The sequence below is a fragment of the Cebus imitator genome, unplaced genomic scaffold (genome assembly GCF_001604975.1).
Source record: "Cebus imitator isolate Cc_AM_T3 unplaced genomic scaffold, Cebus_imitator-1.0 Scaffold71, whole genome shotgun sequence".
NCBI lineage: Eukaryota > Metazoa > Chordata > Mammalia > Primates > Cebidae > Cebus > Cebus imitator.
The window spans coordinates 4838020-4854886 of NW_016107386.1; the positions used below are offsets into that span (position 1 = coordinate 4838020).

General features: G+C 37.7%; 1 protein-coding gene across 1 annotated transcript in view; it reads left to right on the plus strand.

Annotated features, from left to right (window-relative positions):
• LOC108306395 (inactive heparanase-2-like) overlaps positions 1-16867 on the plus strand; it is a 74932-nt gene that overhangs the window by 6706 nt on the left and 51359 nt on the right. The window lies entirely within an intron of this gene.

Below are 16867 nucleotides of genomic sequence, written 5' to 3' on the forward strand. Positions count from 1 at the left end.
TTTTTTTTTTTGACATGGAGTTTTGCTCTGTTGCCTAGGCTGGAGGGCAATGGCACAATCTTGGTTCACTGTAATCTCTGCTTCTGGGGTTCTAGTGATTCTCATGCCTCAACCTCTTGAGTAGCTGGAATTACAGGTATGCACCACCATTCATGGCTAATGTTTTTTGAGACAGAGTCTTGCTCTGTTGCCCAGGCTAACTGCAGTGGCATGATCTTGGCTCACTGCAACCTCTATCTCCTGGTTCAAGCGATTCTCCTGTTTCAGGCTCCTGAGTAGCTGGAACTACAGGCACGTGCCACCATGCCCTGCTATTTTTTGTGTGTTTTTTTAGTAGAGATGGGGTTTTACCTTGTTAGACAGGATGGTCTCAATCTCCTGACTTCGTGATCTGCCTGCCTCAGCCTCCCAAAATTCTGGGATTACAGGTGTGAGCCACTACACCTGGCCAAGTTTTGTATTTTTAGTAGAGACAGGGTTTTGCCATGTTGGCCAGGCTGGTCTCAAACTCCTGATCTCAAGTGATTTGCTCAACTCTGCCTCCCAAAGTGCTGGGATTACAGACATGAGCCACTGTGTCTAGCCCCTGATGTGATTTTGTTGTCCCCCTCCTTTCCCCCAAATTAATAATGCAATTAACAACTCCTGTGGCTTCTGTTTTCCAAATACTTTTGAAGCATATTAATGCAACTGTATTTTCTCTAACTTTGTAAAACCACTGTTTGTGTATCACTTTGGGAGCTTCACTGGTTACTCCTTTAATGCAGTTAACTATTCTGCTCTATACTTAGGTACCTTGAATTCCACACACACATAGTATTGCTGGAAGAAGTAAAAATAAAGTTGTTCGTTATACCCTAGGAATCTTACCGTTGCCTCACTTCCTTTCTGGTCTATGTAATGTTATGCTTTACTTACTCTCAACAAAGAAATCTTGGGTTATTCTTTTGTTTGTAAGTTTATTTTTTTCCCCAGTCTTCCCCTCTTTGTATTATATTCAATGTGCTTTATTTGTATGCATTTCTATGACCATGACTGTATCTTTAATGAAGATGTACACCATTTTTTAATGTATATCAAAAGCCAGCTTAATATTTCTGTAATGTCATATTCGTCATGTTACTCTTTTGCTCAAAAACCTTGGTTATTTTTGGATTGCTTGCATAATATGTTCAAACTCCTCAGCTTGGCATTCAAAACCTTTCACATTTCAGTCTCAGTTTACTTTTACTACCCTGTGTTTCCATATACCTTTTGTTACAGCCCTACTTACTTGATTGTTCATTAGTATATGAATATGCCTTGAATGTCTTTCTCCTGGCTCAAGTCAGAGCTTACCCCATCCTACCTGGTTTTTGAAGGCCCACTGCAAATGTTCTTACTTGCACAAAACTGTTCTTGAACAGGTCATTCCACAGTGATCTCTTCTTTCTCTATTCCTTCTCTGGACTACTGTAGCTTTTACTCTTGATGCTTTTCTTTTGGCTCCTTCTGCCTTGTTAAGCCATTTAACTTTATATACATATATAACATATTTTAACTATATATTATATATATATAGTTAACTTTAAATATATATTTATATTTTACCTTTCCAACTAGAATGCAAATTCTTTATAGGAAGATACCATATGTAATTATTGTATATCTACAATGTGTAGCCTTTATGACACATGGTAGATCTTCAGCAAATTTTCTTGGGTGTATAGTAGGTTAAAGCACTGTGAAAGGCCCTGGGGAAAAGGAGGTGACCAGTGGAGAAATGCGTGAAGGTATACGTGAAGACTCTACTCATTTTACACCTTCAACACATATTCCCATGCAGTCCACTCTTGATGCTTATTTTTTAATGACATTCTTCATGATTTTAACCATATACTCTTAATTTTTGGTTTTCTAAGTTGTCTTGGTTTTATGCTATGCATCAAATTAATTTTATCATCCAGTTTAAAGCCTTGCACTAGAACTACATTTTAAAAAATTGTGTCGGTTTCTTCCTTGCCTTTACTTTTGCTTTTCTTTGTTAGTTTAAATGTAATTTCTATCCCTGATTTTTCAATTACTGGTATAACAATGCCTTTTCACAATTTTCAAATGTCTTTTATCTTTATCTCCTGAAGATTCTTCTCTTTGGAGAGCTTTTAAATTCTAAATGATGAATGCGTATATACTTTGTAAACTCTAAGACACTGTGTAACTATTATTATTCTCATTTCTCTAGGAAGTTTTCCCACAGGTGAAGTAGTTAATTCTTTGTCTTTCTAATCCCAGTCCATCAATCAAAACATATGGTGTAAGAACACCACAACTGCCAAAATATATATTTGCCTTGAACTTATCCACCTTCTATTAACCCATTTTATTTCACATAATGTTTTTGAAATTCTGTTATATTTAACAAGTATTTACTGATTATCTATTCTCTGTTTAGTTTCATGCTAGACAAAGAATGGCAGAATGTAAAATAAATAAAAGATGCTGTTCAAAATCACCATTATAACACAACAGTAATAATTGCTTTAGGCAAGATACACTAATTAAATGTTGAACTTAGTGGGTGGAACTTTAAAATAAAAGAGGATATTTGCATAGCCTTAAAGCATCTCCCTCATAATATTTATTAACTAATTATTGTGGTGGTTTTAATATATGTCCACAAATTCTCCACTTCTGGGAAGTGGAGCTTAATTCTTCTTTCCTTGAGTGTGAGTTGGATTTAAAGAAGAGAGTCTCCAAAGGGGAAAGTAGTAATTTTTCATGGGAGAAACTGACAGACATAATTTTAACAGTGACTAAGGTTAACATCAGCAAATAAGTCATATTGATATAATGTATTATTCTCTGATATGATAAGATAGTAACTCGCAGTAAACATGAGAGAACATTAGTCAAACTCAAACTGAAGGATACTCTATAAGATACCTGACTTGTATTCTTCAAAAGAGGCTATGTCCTGCTGTCAATGAACCAATAGTGTAGTTGGTGAGGTAATATTAACACTGATAAAACTGAAGAGTAACAAAAAGACAATTTAGAATGAAGCGCTAAGTGGAATATGATAGTTTGCTAGGGTATAAGAAAAAAAGTAGAATTGAATGCTGGTGAGACTTAGGTGGGAGCTAGATAGATAGATTGACCTTGGAGAGATAGAGACAAGAAGAGAAGATATGTAACTCAAGGGAAGGAGCATGAGGCAAATCATTTTATATATTTGGATAGGAAGGAGACTGCCCTGGCTGCATAGAAAGTATGTTAGAAATTATCTTAGTTCACGTGCTAGAACGATGTCAAAGTCTCTTTTACAGAAGCCTATTTACATGTTTTTGTTAATTTAGAAATGTTTATAATTAAAGAAAATATACAAAAAAATAAAGTACATTAGAAATTGTCCCAAGCAAAGTTCGTATTGCTAGAATTATGTCAAAATTGGGTTTTAATACATTCTAATCTATTTTTCTTAACTGCAAAATATGTTATTGAAGAAGAAAAAGAAAGTACATGTGTGAGAGAAAAGGTTGGTTGGGTAAATCCAGATCAGATTATAGGAATCTTGAAATTGAGGGTAAATGGAATTGGCCCTATAGGAAAAAAGAGGTTATTATATCTTATTTTACTCCATTGGAGAAGGGAAGGACACATTTTCAACAGAGGGCTTCCATGACACTTGGTCTCTCCTATCTTCCCTTTCCAAATCACTAGACACACTCATCCCCTCCCTCTAACTAAACTGTGTTATAATAACTGCATTTGTCAAGGTTTGAGTTACAAAGCATGCTTAAAAGACAGATATTAAAATTGAATTATTAATTAGATTCTTACATTGCAAGGTTTATAAAGTAAAAGGTCTTAAAATTTGCTTGATTATTTTTATATCACTCTTCTTACTTTTGTAGAATAAGAACAGGCTACTATTTTATAATATTAATTTATTTACTCATTGAGTAGGCTTCCAGTTTCAGGTTTCCATTTGACACTGAAGCTGGGAAGATTAATGGGTCCCAGGTGTAATTGTCAAATTACTTACTACTGATCTCTTGTCACTTCGGCAGCAGTAGCCAAAAGCAGTTTTTAGAGACTTTTAGGGCCAAGAAAAGCCTTCATTCTAACTTCATCTTTGGCATTTCACAATTTGTCTGCCAATAACTTTAGAAGGATTTGATATAATTTAATATTGTACTAAAAAGTGTCAGTAATGACCTGAAGTTTTATGTATTTGTATTTATTTATGAAGTTTTATTTACAATTATTTTATTCTGCCTTTTGAAATAAAAATGGATGCATTTCTGTAATACCATTGAAATTTTGTACTCAGTCTCTGAGTATGAGCTGCAGTTCACCATATCCCAATAAATTTGAATCTATGTCTTACAAGGATTTAGTCACCATATCTAGTCACAGTGTGTAGTCATTGTGGCCATGTGCATACTGCTAGAAGTGGTAGAGATCAAGAAATATTGGTCCATTACTTGTGGAGGTAGTTTAATTAATTTCAGTGTATCAGAAACGCCAGTAAATAAACCTTTTAGTGCTGACCACATTTATATAATTTACCACTTGGGCATTGGGGAAAAAGATAATTCATCAATTTTTCTGTATAATGCAACTGTACTACTGTTGCCAATACCAAATTTTTAATTCTTCTGCCAAATTCATTTTAATTATCTCTCCTGTTAGCCCAATCCCTATTGATGGGATAGGGACCTAGTGGAAGAAAAGCAGTTTCTTTCAAAAAGTTTCCTGGTTTTGCTTAGCCTGCTGGTCACATGGTCTGGACTCCTATAGTCAGGAGTCTCTTCTTAGAATTCTTCATCAAAATGGATTAGATGTTAAGAATCTTAATTTGGGTGCTTCTTAGTGTCTTAATCATGCTTTCAGCGATCTCAGTCTATAAGACAGTAGATTGGAACTCTGAGCTCTGTGTGTGCATGTGTGTGTGAGAGAAAGAGGGAGACAGAGAGAGAGAGACTGAGAGAATGAATATGAGAATGAGAGAATTTGGTGTTTCATTCCCCGAACTTGTCCATCAGTGATCATTAGGCAAAGTATATACATATTTCTTGACAATTGATTAGTACTGTTCAAGGTTTAGATACCTCATACAAGTTTGTTATTTTATCCTTTCGCTTTCATTATCTGATTGAGTTGAGTTCAATCCCATTCAGTTTTGTTCACTTTGGTATGGTAAAAGACAGTGTAATTTTGCTCAATTCAATAATTGTTTTTTAACATGTAAGCCAGACTTAGTGCTAGATGTCGGGGAACCCAAGGGAACACACATCTGCCTTTTCCCTGAAATGGAAAATTTTACCTGTACTTCAAAGCTCTGCTCAAATTCCATATTTCATTAAACCTTCTGCTAAGTCAGTCCCCATTAATCTTTCCCTCTTTTCTCTGAATTTTTAAAAAAAATTCTTCCCGAATATGCAGTCTAATTTATTCCAAGTACCCAGATGGACTTAAACAGGTCATTTTTGTCCTTAGGAATTTACAATAAAAATACACTGCTGTTGTTACACACACAAAAACTCAGACATAACCATCATCACACTGCATGGAACAGACACATTAAGTCAGAGTATGTTATTTACAAAGCTAAATATATGTGTTTTGGTTTCTTGTAGCAAATGATGAGGAGCGAAATATATATGCTGTGTATTTAGAAAAGATGGGTGCATGTATGTATCTCTATGTTTGTGTTGAAGGAATTAGAGGTTAAACCAGTACCTTATTTTCACTTAGTTTGGAATGTGAAGTTAGAAAGCTGTTAGAAAACTGAAAATTGCCCAGATTTGGGACAATATCTCTTAAATACTATGAAAGAATAAATGTTTCTCTGCAGCTCAATAATAATAATAATAACACAACAATAATAATAATGCTTATTATTGAATGCTTATTATGTGCCAGGTACCGTTTTAAGCAATTTGCCTGCATTAATACATTAATCCTTCCATCAATTCTATGAAGAAAGTACTGTTAACCCCATTTGACAGATTGAAAAACCAAGGCACCGAGTGGTTAAGTAACTTGCCCAAGACTACCCAGCTAATGAGTTGTGCTTCAGGGACCCAGGGATGTCAGTTATTAAACCTTCAGGCTTAAATGGAGCCTCTGCTATGAAGTATTAAATAGTTGATAGGACCAGGATTAGATCCCATTCCTGTACTCTTCTCCTCGCTTAGATAAGAGAGAGATCTAATCTTTTAATCATGCATTGTCTGATTTACTCATTCATTTGTTTGGCTCCAAAAGCCCTAAACCAAGCATTGTGGAGCATTGAAAAAATGTGTGCCATAGGCATTCCCATGAATATTGTCTCATGAACATATTCAAAGGTCTTGTGGGTTATGACACAAAATAGTTGTTAGGTAAAACGGAGAACAATAACTGCAGGAAGACACATGAACAATTGAAAGAAATGATTATCAAATTTTAGGACATATTGAAGTAGTAGAACAACAACTGATCCAATGTAGGATAGGACTTACAGTTTCTCTGGGAAGGAGGTATATTTTGGAATCAGATGCATTGAAGGGAATAATAAGAATGGATCAATGTGTTATTGATGTAAGGGAAATTTCAGGAACAAAGAGAAGAATATTTGAAAAAATTATTGGACAATTTTGAGACTATTTGAAAAAATTATTGGGCAATTTTAGAATTATTTTTTATTTATACACTGAACCATACTCTGACTTATTCTTCTTTGAAGTTCTAAGCCTAGTGAAGTCCTGTGGAGAGAAAAGGGAACTGATAATGGTGAGATTTCAAGAAAGTTTTTCTTCATACCTCTTTCCCCTATCTTTGTGTTTGAACTGAGATTTTGTTAAATTCAAGTAGAGAACACAGCTATACACACTTAAAACGAAGCAATCAAGGAACAAAGAGGTTATACAGTCTGCAAAATGTTTCAGGGGTTAAGTAACTATACTAGTAAATGGCTGAGCTGTGGTTGAATCCAGGACAGTCTCACTTCACAGTTGGTGATTTTCATTACCCCTCTTACAACATAGCAGCACAGTGTTTCTCATTCCTCTACCAAGTCAGCTTCAAAGGCCTTTCCCCAAGAGGAAAAGGCCGTTACATTAGCTGGAGTCTGATTTGAAAGTTTGCTTGAAAATAGGGCTACATGATAATTAGTGTTGTTTCCCTTGTGATTGTTTTCATCTGGTTTGGGCACTCATCACCTCACACCTGTTCTGTAGCATCTCAGCTGGGTTCCCTGTCTTCAGTCTCTCTCCATCTTGTCTGATTAATCTTTCTGAAGCTCCACTTTCCTCCTGTCACTGTCTAGCTAGAAACCTTCTTGGACATCCCCTGTCTGCTAGCTCAAGTTTTTGAGCTTTTCAAGGATCCCTACAGTAGCCTATCCTCCTTGGCCAGCTGCTTCTCTCCACCTCCCCATAGCAGCCTAAGTTTATTCACAAGCAGGCGATACAGCTTTTTGTTATGCTACTTCTACCCTCTCTGACATTCTTTTCATTTCTAACCCTGTGAATATTCTACCCCATCATCCCTCTGCCACATTCTACCCATTTCTGAATTCTGCCTATCTTTCAAAGCCCTGCTTAAGTTTGTCCTCCTTTTCATGATTCTTTACTATCTTAGCTTAAAGTGTTTAATTCATTTATGAAACACTTACTGAGCCTGAGTTTCCAAAATACTTATTATCTAAAAATCACTCTTGTGGCTATTTTCGTATTCTGCTTTATGTTCTCAGATATTTTTTGTGAATGTTCATGTAGGGTTGGCTCTACTCCTAGATTACAGGTCACTGTAAGAGTAGTGATTGTAACATTTCTGCAGTTTCTACAATCTAGTGAAGTGCCTTTTGTGTAGTAGCTCTTCAGTAAGTACTTGTTGACTGGTTATTTCTCACTTATTTCGTAGCTTAATATGCTAAAGGGAATAAACTCTCTGCCATTTCTAGTTGTTGCTTAATTTCTTCATACTTTTACAGATTTATGCTTTTTATCCATTTTATCATCAATGTAATGCAGGGACATGAATACTCATTAAATAATATGTACATCAAATAAAAAGTGAAAGCTGGCCAGGGGTGGTGGCTCACACCTTTAATCTCAGCATTTTGGGAGGCCGAGGTGGGTGGATCATCTGAGGTCAGGAGTTTGAGAACAGCCTGGGCAACATGGTGAAATCCCGTCTCTACTAAAAATATAAAAATTAGCTGGGCGTATTGGGTGCCTGTAATCCCAGCTACTCTGGAGGCTGAGGTGAGAGAAGTGCTTGAATCTGGGAGGCAGAAGTTGCAGTGAACTGAGATCATGCCATTGCACTCTAACCTGGGCAACAAGAGTGAAACTGTCAAAAAAAAAAAAAAAAAGTAGAAGCCTCCCTTCATGTTTTATCCCCAACTCTACTCCATAGCCACTTTCAACAGACTTGAAAAGAATGTATCTTTTCGGATCATTTGCCATGCATACAGAAGTATATACATTTTAAAGTTTATAGATAGAATCACATTGTTGTAAAACTTGCTTGTCTAGATAACCTTTTAGTCGGTAATTACAGTTTGTTTTTCAGTGGGTAAAGAATATATGCAGAGGAACTGTTGTTTAATTATTGTCTTTCTTTCTTTTTTTTTTTTCTTTTTTGACATGGAGTCTCGCCCTGTTGCCAGGCTGGAGTGCAGTGGCAAGATCTTGGCTCACTGCAACCTCCACCTCTCAGGTTCAAGCTATTTTCCTGCCTCAGCCTCCTGAATAGCTGGGACTACAGGCATATGCAACCACGTCCAGCTAATTTTTGTATTGTTTCACCATGTTGGCCAGGATGGTCTCAATCTCTTGATCTCGGTGATCTGCCTGCCTCGGTCTCCGAAAGTGCTGGGATTACAGACATAAGCCACCACGCCCAACCAGTTTATTCTCTTTCAGTGGTACTTTTTTTTTGTTAACAAGAAGTTATCTGTTTAATATTTGTGCTATATAGTATCATATTTCTCTGATGTAAATTCTTTCCCCCAACCTATCTTTAAACACCATTATTTATCTTAATTCTTTTAATTGTCTTACATTCTTTAAGAAAGTGTCACACCATAGTAAAACTTACTGTATGCATCAAAATATGATTTCCTTTAATAAAACAAGTGTTTTGTAAACTTTAGGATGCAGATGGAAAGTGATACATTATTTTGATTTTTGGCTCAGATAGTATATCGCTATGTCATTTGTAAGAAATCCTGGCTAAGGAATTTTTGATTCTCTTTGAATATCACTCATCTCACTAAAACTGCTCTGTGAATTTGAATACTAGTGAGCCCACAAAGACAGATTTTTAAATACCTTGGATAATGTTTACTTAGAAACAGATTAAAGAAGGCAGAAGGTCACCATTTTTGAATAGCTCCCTAGCCAGTCATTTGCAGATGAAAATTAATTATATTTTACATTTGTAATTTTAAAAACTGTAAAAACTCCTCTGAGCTTCACAGTACAGTAATTTTATTTTAACTTGGCATCTCCATTTTATAACTGAGAAAACACTCAAGAAGTTGCTCAAAGTAACAGGGCTTTTAAATAAAAAAGCTGGGATTAGAACTCAGTGCTTATCCTTTAATCATGACATTCTTAAATGAAAGTATACAGAGAGATCCAAGATGGCTGATCACTAGCAGCTCGGGATTGTAGCTCCCAGTGAAAGTGCAGAGAACGAGAGGACGCTGCACTTTCAGACGAATTTTTGTTGCTCACGGACCAGGAGATTCCCAGTGGAGGAGCCCCACGGGTTGCCAGTGCAACTCTTGTGGCCAGTGTGGCGGTTTTGCCAGCGCTTCGGTGTGGCGGTTCTTGCTGCAGAGTAAACAGGACTGGGTCCCGTTTTGGTCAACGTTTGGAGCTCTGGGAAGGCAGAGTCGCCTATTCAGCTGATTGAAGGACGGACTCAAGAAGAAAGCCAGACTGGAGATTCCCAGGCAGAAAAGCACCACAATCTTAAAGCTGCTGTTTTAGCCAGTGCAGTGGGTTGCTCAGATTCCGGCGCTGGGAATCAACAAGTTGGACGTCCACTCAGAAACCTAATTAGAAAGTCTGTAATTATAAAGACCACAGATGGATAAATTTATAATGGAGGGAAGAAACTAGCCTAAAAAGGCTGAGAATACCCAAAATCAGAACGCCTCTCCCTCTACAGGGGATCACAGTTCCTCATCAGCAACAGAACAAGGCCTGATGGAGAGCGAGTGTGTTCCATTAACAGAAGTAGGCTTCAGAAGGTGGATGGTAAGAAACTTCTGTGAGTTAAAAGAACTTGTTCTAACCCAATGCAAAGAAACTAAGAACTTTGAAAAAAGGTTTGACGAAATCCTAACGAGAATAGATAATTTAGAGAGGAATATAAATGAATTAATGGAGCTGAAAAACACAACACAAGAACTTCGCAAGCTATGCACAAGTTTTAACAGCGGAATTGATCAAACAGAAAGGATATCAGAGGTCAAAGACCAACTTAATGAAATAAGACAAGATTAGAGAAGACAAGATTAGAGAAAAAAGGATAAAAAGGAATGAGCAAAGTCTCCAAGAAATATGGGACTATGTGAAAAGACCTAATCTACGTTTGGTAGGTGTACCTGAATGTGACGAAGAGAATGAATCCGAGCTGGAAAATATTCTTCAGGATATTATTCAGGAAAACTTTCCCAACCTAGCAAGGCACGATAATATTCAACTCCAGGTAATACAGAGAACACCACAAAGTTATTCCTCAAGAAGACCAACCTCAAGGCACATAATCGTCAGATTCACCAGGGTTGAAATGAAGAAGAAAATACTAAGGGCAGCCAGAGAGAAAGGTCAGGTTACCCACAAAGGGAAGCCTATCAGACTCACAGCAGATCTTTCAGCAGAAACCCTACAAGCCAGAAGAGAGTGGGGGCCAATATTCCACATCCTTAAAGAAAAGAACTTTCAACCCAGAATTTCATATCCAGCCAAACTAAGCTCACAAGCGAAGGAAAAATAAAATCTTTTATGAACAAGCAAGTACTCAGAGATTTCATCACCACCAGGCCTGCTTTACAAGAGCTTCTGAAAGGAGCACTACACATAGAAAGGAACAACCAGTATCAGTCTTTCCAAAAATATACCAAAAAGTAAAGAACATTAACATAATGAAGAATTTACATCAACTAATGGGCAAAACAGCCAGCTAACATCAAATGGCAGTATTAAATTCACATATATTGTTATTAATCCTAAATTTAAAGTGACTAAATCCCCCAATCAAAAGACACCCCCAAAACCCATCGATATGCTGCATCCAGACCCATCTCACATGCAAGGAAACACAAAGACTGAAAACAAAGGGATGGAGAAAGATTTACCAATCAAATGGAGAGCAAAAATAAATAAATAAATAAAAAGCAGGAGTTGCAATTCTTGCCTCTGATAAAATAGACTTTAAAGCAACAAAGATCAAAAGAGGCAAAGAAGGACATTACATAATGGTAAAAGGATCAATGCAACAAGAAGAGCTAACGATCCTAAATATATACACACCCAATACAGGAGCACCCAGATACATAAGACTTATAAAGAGACTTAGACTCCCACACATTAATAGTGGGAGACTTCAACATCAATATTAGACAGATCAACGAGACAGAAAATTAACAAGGATATCCAAAACTTTAACTCAGATCCAGAACAAGTAAACAATTAACATTTATAGAACTCTCCACTTTAAATACACAAAATATACACTCTTATCAGTACCACATCACACCCACTCACAGGTTTAAATGAAATATTGGTTGGCTGCTTGTTTGTTATTTTCTTCCCTCATTTTTTTTTCCTGTTTCCATTATTAAGTATAAAAGAGGTTTTCAATACCCATTTTTAGACTGCATTCTAGCCCGGGCAATAAAGCAACACTTCCGTTCTCTCTCCTTCTTCCTCTTCTTCTTTCTTCCTCTCCTTCATTCCTTTTTTTTTTCTTTCTTTCTTTCTTTAAAAAAAAAAAAAAGAAAAAAGAGAAAGTATACAGCTGAAAGTAATCCCTCCACTCCACTGAAGTGAACTGGGGTAGGCACTTGTGTTTTGGGGGTGGTTGGACCAATCTGAAACAGGTTCTCTGGGAGGCTTGAGTGGGTCTGTGATTTCTGGGAGAGGCCATGTGTGCTTGTAGGTGTGCAAGGGTGACTTTACTCCTGGATTCTTGCATGTTTTTGAACTGTTCTTCATTGACAGACTCCTGAAGAGGCTGTAGAATGCCATTCTTGGAGACTCAGGACTTGAATCCCAGACCCCCTTTAAGGTAGGACCCATACACAAGGTGTGGTTTAGAAACCAGTCCAGAGAATAGGAGCACTATTTGAGAGCACTCTGTGGGATGCCAAAATCACTTCAGAAACTTCCCAAAAGATTCTAAAAGCCTTTGAAATGCAGACATTCATTAGCTATTACAATGTACCCAGTGAGAGGAAGGAGGAGTCTGCCTCCTTTGCTTCAGAGGAGGCCTATAGTGAATAAACAGAGGAGTGGAAATAGAACTTGAGCTTTCTGGTGACTTAGTCACTAAGACATGCACACTTTTAAAAATGTATGTAATCACCATTGAAGTAAAACTTTGGTTATCTCTCAGTGGCCTGATAGGTATGTTATTCTCATCTGGGTGTTTATTTCCTTGTAATTGTTGGAAAAGCAGATCATGGACTTATTTCCCTGGCATTACAAATCTCCCTGGAAGAGTAGACTTAGGGTAAATCCTGTGAGATGTAGATTCAGAAGGATCTACAGGCTGGGCTTAGCCAAGTTAAAATCCATAGGTGAAACTAAACATGTTACCTACAACGATTAGAAAAATAAGTGCTATGGTTTCATAGAACCATTTGTAGAAATGAATGGCACCACAGTCCAAAGGTCAGGATTTTCAGCAACTTGCAGCAGAAAACTTACACTTAATGAAATGTCTTCACTTAGGGTTTTTGTGTCAGTTAATGACTGAGGTCTTTTGTTTCTTTTGTTTTCCTCATGGCAATAAAGTTGAAATTTAGCAAGCTTTCAAAATGAAATTTCTCATAGATGTTATAACCACAGGTTTTAAGTTTTCAACACCTAAATGTGGAACAGAACAATTGAAAACTTAGGGGGAGGGGAAAAGAGAGTTGAGGTCACATGTGGTGTGTATCAAGAATCAGTGTAAATCAGGAAGGTGTGGTAAGGGGGATTTCCTGTGTTACAGACTTGCTGAAATCATGCTCTCCCACCTTCCATCAGTAAATTCCAAATGAAGGTACTGGCCTTTCTGACACCTTGCAGCGGTAGTTTGCCACTTACCTGACTGTGAGTTTCCTTCAGAAAGCTTCAAGGAAACTCAGATTGTCAGGTAAGGGGCAAACTTGTCCTTGGAGATAATGTATTCTTTGATTGTGGCAGTTACCTACCTGTGGAATGGGGTCAGCCTAGTACATCTGAGTCTATTCTTTTTATTCCTGCTGTCGCATTCATTTCTGGGTTTCCAGGTATTATAATAACTACCATTTGTTGATCACTTAAGTGTCGCAAGTACTGGACCAAGAACTTTTCAAAGGTGATCAGATTTGGTCTTCATACCCCTATGAGGCAGGTACTATTAATTGTCCCATTTGTTAGTAGCTTACAGAAGTTAATCACTGGTTCCCAACTCTAGCTGTCCATTAGTATTAGCTAGGGGAGCTTTCAAAAATATTGGGGCCAGGCACAGTGGCTAACGCCTGAAGTCACAGAACTTTGAGAGGTTAAACCAGGAAGATTGCTTGAAGCCAGGTGTTTGAGATCAGCCTAGGCAACATAGGGAGACCCCATCTCCAAAAAAATAAAAAAATTAGCTGGGTTTGGTGGCACACATCTGTAGTCCTAGCAACTCGGGAGGCTGAGGTAGGAGGATTGCTTTAGCCCGGGAGTGTGAGGCTACAGGGAGCCATAATCATGTCACTGCACTCCCGCCTGGATGACAGAGTGACTAGGCTGCCTCCTTGCTGGGCTGGGCAGGTCTGAAGGAAAAAAAAAAAAAAAAGAAGGCGGCAGCATAACGGAAACTCATAAATAAAGCCCTAAATCCCTGGGACAGAGCACCTGGGAACAAAAAGCAGTTTATGAGTTCTGCTGCAGCAGATCTAAAAGTACCTGCCTAGCAGCTCTGAATGAACAACAGAGCTGGCAGCTCACCATTTGAGCACCTATAAAGAAGAGACCGTCTCCTCAAGCAGCTCCCTGACCCCTATATATCCAAAAAGACACCTCATAAAAGAGAGATCAGATTGACACTAGGCGGGTATCCTTCTGGGACAAAGATAGCAGAAGAAGAAAACTGGTAACAACCCTTGCTGCTCAGCAGCTGCTGCAGGTGAACCCCAGGCAAGCAGGGCCTGGAGTGAACCTCAGCAGACCTACAGCAGGGGGGCCAGACTGTCAGAAGGAAAACCAAGAAACAGAAATAACCTCATCATCAACAAACAGAACGTCAATCTGAAAGATTTGAGACACAATCTGAAAGCCAGCAACTACAAAGTCGACAGGTGGATAAATCCTTAAAGATGGGAAGAAACCGGCGCAAAAAGGATGAAAACACCCGAGACCAGAGACCCTGTCTCAAAAGCAAACAAACAAACAAACAGCAGCAGCAGCAGCAGCAACACACCACCACCACCAACATTGGGTCCTAGGTCAATTCAATCAATCTCTAGGGCAGAGCTTAGGCATTGTGATTTAAAAAAATCTCCCCAGGTGGTTCTAAAGTGCACACCAGGGTAAGAACCTCTGGGTGAAGTGATTTGAACTTCAGCTGGTCTGTAGTGGAGTTCAAATCTAGAGCCCAACTATAGCCAGCTTGAATCTAAAGCCAGGCACAGCCAGCTCTTACAGCAGAAATGCCTTAACTTTTAATGTGCATTTAAGTTGCCAGTGGATCTAGTAAGAAAAAAGATGCTGAATTTCTAACAAACTTCCAGGTGATGCCCTCCTCCTGGCCCCTGGAACCAGGAAGAGGGCATCACGTGAAAGTTTGGAACAGTAAAGCTAATGTTAGTACTATGTTAGCCAGAGGAGAAAATATTCGCTGAAAGGCAGAAAAAACATGGGGAGTTGGGAAGGGTTGCTCATGCATTTTACTTTAGTGATGATGGCAGGGATCACAGGATGATTATATAAATTTCTCTGTGTTTTCCTAAGGCTATCATAGGCTTTCCTAGGGTTTAAATAAACTGTTACGGGTTATTTTTCTATTCTTGAGAATGCTTGGAACTTGAAGACTGTGGTGAAGCTAGCAAAGCTTCACTTGTTCAGGTGTTTTAATCTGTTAGGAAAAGATGTGATTGTAATTAATAAATTGGTCAGTTATCAAACCCTTTCTTCCTGTTCTTAAAGGGGGCTGAAACAGGAGTTCAGAGAGATGAGAAATGATAAGATAACCATACATTTTGACAGTTACATGTTCATTCAATTAAGCACCTACTATGTAGCAGCATTACAATATGCTGTCCTTATAGGATACAAAAATGAATGAGACATTGTCTTGTCCTGACAGAACTTACACTTTAGTGGAAAAAATGACATATAGAGTAGATAATGATATAGTAGAAATATGAACAGGCAATTTATAGAGGAAGAAGCAGTAAACTGTACTTGAAATAGTTGAGGAGGACTTCACCAGACAAATTCACTGTTGTTAGTATCTCTGATTGTTGTAAATGTAAGAGTTTAGGTTATCAGACCATTGCTGAGATTTTTAAAAGTTTCCTCTGCATTTAAGAATGGTTTTATAATTTGGAGATTAAAGGACCAGGTTATTCTCATCAATTACATGCATGACAAATTTTTAGAATTAAATGTATTTTCTTCTGGATAGTAATAATATCAGCAACATTATCAGACTACATTTATTGAGCACTTCCATGATGCTAGGCACTGTGCTAAACACTTTACAAATATGTGTCTTATTTAATCTTCCTTTAAAAACAGCTTTATTGATATAGAATTCACATCATATACAATGCACATGCCATTTAAAGTTTAACATTCAGTGACTTTTATTATAGTTAGAGTTGTGTAGCCATTGTCATAGTCAATTTTAAAACATTTTCATTAGGCCAACAGGAAAACTCACACCTTGGCCATTTCCTTGTAACTTTTCCATCCCAGCCTTAGGCAATCACTAATCTACCTTCTGTCTCTATTGGTTTGCTTATTTTGGATATTTCATATGATGGGAATCATACAATATGTGGCCCTTTGTGACTGACTTAAAAATTTTATTTTACTTTAAATTCCGGGGATACATGTGAAGAAAGTGCAGATTTGTTACATAGTTATATGTGTGTCATGGGGGTTTGCTGCATCTATCAATCTGTCATCTAGGTTTTAAGCCCCCCATGCATTAGCTATTTGTCCTAATGCTCTCCCTCTTCTCGTCCCCCACACCCGACAGGCCCTGGTGTGTGTTGTTCCCTCCCTGTGTCCATGTGTTCTCATTGTTTAACACCCACTTATGAATGAGAACAAGTTGTGTGTGTTTGGTTTTCTAATCCTATGTTCGTTTGCTGAGGATGGTGGCTTGCAGCTTCATCCATGTCCCTGCAAAGGACATGATTTAATTCCTTTTTTGGCTGCATAGTATTCCACGGTGTATATGTACATTTTCTTTATCCAGTCTATCATTGGTAGGCCTTTGGGTTGGCTCTAGATGTTTGCTATTGTAAACAGTGCTGTAGTAAACATATGGGTGCATGTATCTCTATAGTTGAATGATTTATAATCCTTTGGGAATATACCCCCAGTAATAAGATTGCTGTGTCAAATGGTATTTCTGATTCTAGATCCCTGAGGAATAGCTGCACTGTCTTCCACAATGGTTGAACTAATTACATTCC